The sequence below is a fragment of the Polypterus senegalus genome, chromosome 9 (assembly GCF_016835505.1).
Source record: "Polypterus senegalus isolate Bchr_013 chromosome 9, ASM1683550v1, whole genome shotgun sequence".
Lineage (NCBI taxonomy): Eukaryota > Metazoa > Chordata > Cladistia > Polypteriformes > Polypteridae > Polypterus > Polypterus senegalus.
Genome location: NC_053162.1, coordinates 98,789,255 through 98,796,616, shown reverse-complemented (window position 1 = coordinate 98,796,616; position 7,362 = coordinate 98,789,255). Strand labels below are relative to the sequence as shown.

General features: G+C 38.5%; 1 long non-coding RNA gene across 1 annotated transcript; it reads right to left on the bottom strand.

Annotated features, from left to right (window-relative positions):
* Window positions 1-305: 305 nt before the first annotated feature.
* On the bottom strand, window positions 306-5,388 carry LOC120535583. The gene is made up of 3 exons (XR_005634925.1): window positions 5,144-5,388; window positions 4,175-4,643; window positions 306-710 (listed from the first exon to the last, which is right to left on the bottom strand). It is a non-coding gene; the product is annotated as an uncharacterized LOC120535583 (long non-coding RNA).
* Between the last annotated feature and the right edge of the window lie 1,974 nt (window positions 5,389-7,362).

Genomic DNA, 7,362 nt, shown 5'->3' with positions numbered 1-7,362 from the left:
CAGTGGGTGTCAAAAGTAGGGGGTCAATACAATACAATAAACAGAACAGAACAATTCCTTAATACAGCATAATAATAAAAATTTTAGAAGTACGGTTTAACAGTAGATGATATGACATAATTAGGTTTGGATATTTTTAGAGTCATGGAGACCTCATCCATCTAGCTGCCTCCCCATTTGGCCATGCCACGGCTGAAACGTTGCTCCGATGAAAGGACCCTCTTCCCATGATTCCTGTGATCCTCCATCAGGGATGACTTTACCATAGGCAGGCAAACATCTTGGCAGGTGGGCCGTGGCACCAATGGCCACATTTGGGTACCGAGAAAAGAAACAGAATAGGTGAGGGTTAGTATTCATCACTGTTCTACTGTGCCACCTCTCTGTGAATGAGGTCACTAAAACGGAATGTTTACTGTTAAATCAGGCTATTCAGCTCTTTTACAGAATCACAGACCAAGGAATTTCCGTTAAGATGTGGACTTGTGACTGCCAAGGTGTGCTCTGCAGCAACAGAAAGAGTGATGTTCATTTAATTAAACTAAAATTGAGAAGCCTTTTCTCACGCTTTTCAAATATCCACTGCATTTGTTTTTGCTTTTATTTTAGAACAAAGCTAAGTTGATTTTGCCTGAAATTACCTTTTTTGAGTGTCAGCTTTGAATCAGAGCTTAAGTAGCATCACAGGGAGGCAGGTAGATGTAGTAAACCTAGTGATTACAATCAAAATGAAAGAGATTTTAAATTAGATATCTCTTAAGTGCATTCTAAATATTTAAGTGCTGCTGGATTAGCGTTGTGGTTAAAGTTTTTTCAATATTTTCTTTTCACTCTAGTATTTTTAAATGTATTTATATAGTTTTGGCTGGAGTTGAGGTTTCTGTCACTGTGTTATTTAAAAAGGTTTCTACTAAATGAACAAGCCTGTTGGTAAGGTTTGAAGCATGAAACTAGCAGTTACCCCAAAACTAGAAGTACTGTAATTTGGTTTTTGAAGAGGCAGCCTACTAATTACATTACCTATAAATTACTGATATTTGACAACCCCATAAATAATGAATTGCCAGGAATGGTAATGAAACATTGTAGACTCATGGTGGAAATATATTTAAATAATGTAATAAGCAGGATTAGTGTAGGAATGGACAGGAGACCTACAGCCTACTCAGACAGTCATATGCTGTCAGATAGAGACCACTAAGGTGAACAGGTTACACCAGTGGACAGACTCGGTTGGTCTCAAAGCTTTTCTTCCAAGCAGTTGATGAAACAGGCTGACAAGTCGCTCTTCCACATCTAGCCACAACCCCCAGATATATTGGTTGCCATAATCCCAGCAGAATGATCATATTCCTCATTTTGTTTTGAGATTGATTAGTGGTTTATTTGACGTACTGATTACTGTTATTAATATTTTTGAATCATGCTTTGGGTGCCTACAGCATTTCAAAGAATGGGACAGTCCAGTGGGAAGAAAGTGCTAGCTGATGCTTCTACTGTTTATGAAAAAGACCTCTTTAGTCTTGTACTGTAATTATTGCACAGGGCGATCAATAGCAGTGAAAAACAAGAAAAAAATGAGAGATTTAGGAAGTGAGATGTGAGACCGAAAGTTTAGGCAGATTTTCATAGCAATCAGAGATGAACAGCATGTTACCTTGTGTAAAATGGGACAAGGGACACAAAAAATGGTTTAGGACTCCAATATATACTCCCATTTGATCTCCATGGCAAGTCTTTGACTTTTCAGTGAATGATGAATCATATTCTGAAGCCCCATTCCACATATGCTGGAGCACATCTTGTTATGTGGTCATTTTTGGTAATGATTGGCAGTCGCATTTCGACCGCCTGCAAGCAGTTCTTGAACCCTAGAAAGTGTAAATTGGGTATGTTGGAAACACATCATTTGGGGTATTCTATGGAGAACAGTTTGATTAGACCTCAGTTGAGCAAGGTGAGTGAGGTTCTTGCATAATCACATCTGGAAATGCAGTATCTGGTTCGTGCTTTCCTCGGACTCGCTGGTTATTAAATGAGGAATTTTGCTCATACAGCTGCTCCTTTCATTGACCTGATGAAGGGCAGAAAGAACCGCAGCATTGTATGGACTGATGATTGTGAAAGGTCCTTCTCTGACTTGAAAACCGCTTTGTCTTAGTTCTCAGTTCTGCAGAATCTGGACTTTTCTAAGGAGTCAATTCTACAGACGGAAGTGGGTGCGTTTGGTTTGGGGCCTATACTCTCTCAGAGTCTCGATGGGGATGAACATCCTATTAAGCATCAGAACTGGAAATTGCTTCCCCGGGAGTGTAATTACATGACCTTCGAGAAACAATGTTTGGCAATTAGTGGGCAGTGGTTTACACTGGTGACTGACCACACTCTGCTCCTGTGGCTCAATAGGCAGAAAAATACAAATTCCCATGACACTAAGGGGGTTTATTAGCTTGTAGCCGTTTGATTTTGATGTTCACCATCATCCCAGTTCTGTGCATGTCAACACTAATGTCCTCTCGGGCCTGGCCGAGACTGGCTTACACTGTCATTTCATTTACGCCCATGTGGACAAAGCTGGGGTGAGAATATGGGTAATTGTAATCTGACTGATTGCTACAACAGTGAAAACAACATAATTATAAACAAAAAAGTGATCCCTCTCGGCTTCTAATGGCTTCCTGTTTAAGTCCAGCACCTCATCTTCTTTCTCCCAGCAGCCCCAAAGAATATAGAAGAATATGACATGTGTTGGATCCTGTGGCTTCTGGGAATTGAAGTCCTACTCACGTAGTATTGCTAAAATTCCATGTAAGGTACACACCACTCCTGCATGGGTGACACCTGATAGACTGTGATTTCTGAATTGTCAAGCTTCACAGCTCAAACAGCATATGGAAAAATGAAAATGCTTAAAGAAAGGCAAATGAGCAATATGAAATGTCAGTTGTCAGCAGTATTGTTTTATCTCTCATCAGATTGGACGGCCAGCAGAGACTGTAGGCAGCTACTGTAGTTGCCCAAGGTCTCCAGGACTGTAACTTTATTTTTGACTTCCTCTTTTATTATTTTAATCTTGATCATTGTCAACTGGCTATATAGTTAATCAGTTAATTAATGGCCAGATATTGTTGTTTTCAGTTACATTTAATCAGTTCCACATTGTTCTTTGTGTCTTTTAACAGAGGTGCACTTATATGTGTACTAGTTCTGCATTTAAAAATTAGTATAATCTATACTTGTATTTTAGCTGAGAATTGTTCACATTATTGTGCACCTGCAATCAGTGAAGAGTACTATACAATAAATAAGTTGTATTGTATTATAGTTTCAGGAAATACAATTCAGACTCCAGTTTGCTCATTGTTTGTGTAGAGTTCACATATTTTCTCTGTCTTTGTAGTGTTTTTTTCCCATATAATAAAGATGCTCCCACATCCAAGAAACATGCACCCATTGCTGCCATGGCCCTATAATGGATTCATCAGGATTTAAAGACACTACATTAAATAGCATTAATTGTGTGTATTCAAGTTTATGTTTGTTGTCATCTGTACATAGTGCAAACAATTCTTACTTGCATTTCAATTCAAAATAGTGGCAATAATACAATATCAACAAAAGACAAACACACACATACAAGTGGCATAACCAGAAAAGCACCACATATATAATAAATACATACAATTCACTGCATATATGCAAAAACACATGTAATATTTATTATTATGAATGGCTGTTCAGTAACCTTACAACCTGTGGATAGTAATTTGTCCCTGGTCTTTGAGTGCAAGTGGTCCTGTACTATCTGCCGGAAGGTAGGATTGAGACAAATTACTGTGAAGGATGGCTGGAGTCCTTAATAAATCTGTGTTCTAAAGCACATTGTGTTATATACCATATGTCCTCAACCAAAGACAGCTGGAGACAACTTCAACACAATCTGCAGCGCTTTACAATTTTGGGCCACGCAGGTGCCATAACAGAACGTTACACTGCCAGTCAGAGTGGATATCATGTGTGCCTGTAAAAATTAGTAACAGCAGATGAAGAAATTCTAGCTTTCCTCAGACATCTGAGAAAATAAAGACATTAGCAAACCTTATTGACAAAGCATTATGTCCAATTTAATTCATTAGTTAGTGTCATTCCAAGAAATATAAGGCTGCTCACTCACTCTATAGCATCCCCTCCAGTGTAGATGTCAGTGTGGTTTGCTTTCTGTTTTCTGAATTCTACAGCCAGCTACTTGGTTTTGCTACCATTAAGGATGAGATTATTGCCCTGGCACAATGGAGTCAGCTGGTAGACCTCTTCTCTGCAAGCCATCTCATCATTGTCGGCCATCAGGCTTATAATGCTGTTATTCTTAACAAATTCTTGTCCTTTGCCACACCCTAATTAGTAAATCAACCCTCCTGTTGCTAGGCAATGGCTTTCACAGTTTCTCATAGTACTTGCTAACATGCTAATTAAAAATATTGTTTAAGCTGTTTGTTATTTATAATTATTTAATCATAGTATTATTGAGACTCTTGTAGTAATTCCCTAATCTCTTTCATCTATAATTTTCAGTTGATGTAGATGCAGAGGACAGAAAGACATGGAAGAAGATGATCCACTGTGGCAACCCCTAACGGGAGAAGCTGAAAGAAAGGAAGTATAAGTATAATTACTTTCATTTCACGGCACTGCAAAACTATTAGCCCAAGTAGTCACACTAGTCCACTATGCCACTTTTCTGTGCCCAGTCAGGCATTAAACATTTAACTAGATGTTAAAATTTAAACAAATTCACCTGCAGACACAGGTGGGGCACAAAGTAACAAAAAGGGGGGCACAAAGATATGAAATAAAGAAAACAAGAATCCGAAATATGAAAAATACATCTATTGAAACCAAAACAAATTAAATTAAACTACATTCTGATACTAGAAAAATAAATATAGAGTTAGATAAATGTCTATAAAAGTTAAGTAGGTATAATAAAATATGCATCTATGTTATATCATTAATTAAAAAAGAACAAATTGGTATTAGTGGGATCCTTTCAAAAAAACATTAGGCGGGAGCGATTAAAACTGTTATGAAAACTCGCAAATACTTAAAGGTTGAGAAACGCTGGCATAGCCAGCTAACATTCTACCTGACAGCTTTGGAACTTGTATGCACTCCAGTATTGATGAGTTCAGCTGCAATCTTGGCCCCCTCTTTTTCCTTTTCCATTTTGTTGTGTTACACCAAAAGTGAGACCTCAGACAGACAAGTTCTGTTTGTGCAGTTCAAAACACACATTTTTCTCTTTTCCTTGTAGTTGTATTATAAGCATTTTATTTCCAGTTGAGTTTTCAGTGGTGGCACAGGACCCTGTCCTGATGACTTTCAATAAAATAAAACCTGCTTGATTTTGCTATGGGGAGTCACAGATTGCTATGACTGGTAAGCATAAGCACATGCTGTAACTTGCCATGACTCACATTAAATATGCAAACAAAGGAATTAAATTAAAAATCACTGGAAAAAACATGTAGTGCGACCCCAGGCTAAGGAGGTGACACAGCTTTACCAGGGAGGAAGTAATAGACCTCAGCCTTAGGTTCCTCAGGAGAAAACATGCTTCAAAAGGGGAGAAGAAGGTGTTTAACCATATTATCAAATAATCTATGACCTGCATCTAACATGAAAGATGCCAATAAACCCCTTAATTTCCTTTCCAGATAGGGGGTTATGAAGAAATGTCAAAACTAGCTAACCATTATCTGTAACCTTTTACCTGTATCACTGTCCTTTCTGTACCGTGGATGTTCAGCCCTAGGGATCTCTATGGCAGGGTGGTCTCTGATTGGGACTGTCTTTATTTTCAAACCTTTACTTCAACACAGTTTTTCAGCAATAGAGGGCTTCTCAAAGGCATCCCCTTGAGCACTAAGGGACTACAATTAAACAAGGAATGAACAAGCTAACTTTCTGGCCCAGTAGTAGCAGGCAGAGACACTGACTTTAAACTTTCACAGACAGTCTATCTTTCTTTGCATCTAAACTAATAACAGCAAATACAAAGTAATATATAATCATACTATCTGGGTGGGTTAAGTCTTCAGGCAGCTATATTAGCAGTTGCAAGTTAAACATCTTAAGGGGCTCAGCTCTATAGTTACAGAGTATGTGTTTGTAATCCAAACAAAGACAGAAAGAGGCAGAGAAATGCTCAAAAGTGTCAGTTTTTGCAAAAGGCAGCAGCTTAACTGTTCCTTCCTGCCCAAAAAACCTTTCTCAGTTTCTCATCCTTGCTACTGTTAAGTATTAATGTATGTTTATGTATTTTACAGTTTTTTTTTAATTGTGTCATAATTTGACATATTTTCTACTATGTATTATTTTGCATTGTCTTCTTAAATGTACATCTGTTCCTTCCTCTTTGCAGGTATACTCATAGGGGGCGGGCCACACTGATGTCACCACTTCTTAGCCCTACCTGTAACTACTTAAGTCACCTCAGAAGGCTCAGGAGCAGGGGATGTTTTCTCTGTGACATAAAACTAACTAAGCAAAACACTCTAGAATCCAGTTTGTGTTACAACATTTCCAGAATGCCCTGCACTCCTGTTCAGCTTGTCAGGTTAAAGGCACATCACCTGAAATCTCTGAGCTGAAAAGTTTAAAATATCCCCTGTACAGAAGACTATCTGGGAAATCTTATGTCTGGTAAAACAGTATAATCTTTAATTTTCATAAGAATAATATCCATGTTTCTCCTAATTTCATATGTGTAATCTTCTATATTTCACATCCACTATCATGAATGCATCTTTTTGTATAAGAAAAGGACCTAGGGCAGTTATTTATATGTAATACATTGTCACACATGTGCATATGGGATACAGCTAAAGGGCCTAAATAATGGTAATTCTACGCCAGACCAGGGGGCAGCAGAGTGTGCTAACTGTCTCTTTCAGTCTCTTAAAGACCATTCTCGGGAAATCCTGCTTGGTTCCACCGCCAGCGAGGACATTACGTCTGGTCATGAAGACGTCACTTCCGGTTCTTGGTGCCAACGATGACATCACTTCCAGTCATGAAGACGTCACTTCCGTTTCCGCCACTTCTAACATCATTTCCCATCCTATCTGTTAAAACCGCCATCTTGTCTCAATGCAAATCAGATCTGCTTTGGACTCCTTATATATAATATGATACTATCCGTATGTATGGTGTTTGCATCATACCCTGTATGTATGGTGTTTGCGTCAATACCCTGTATGTATGGTGTTCGCGTCAATACCTCGACTCAATACAAGTTACAACCATGCAATTGGACTCTGCCTCTGTAGTTAGAACATAACGTGGCAAACGCGAATGCAGTAT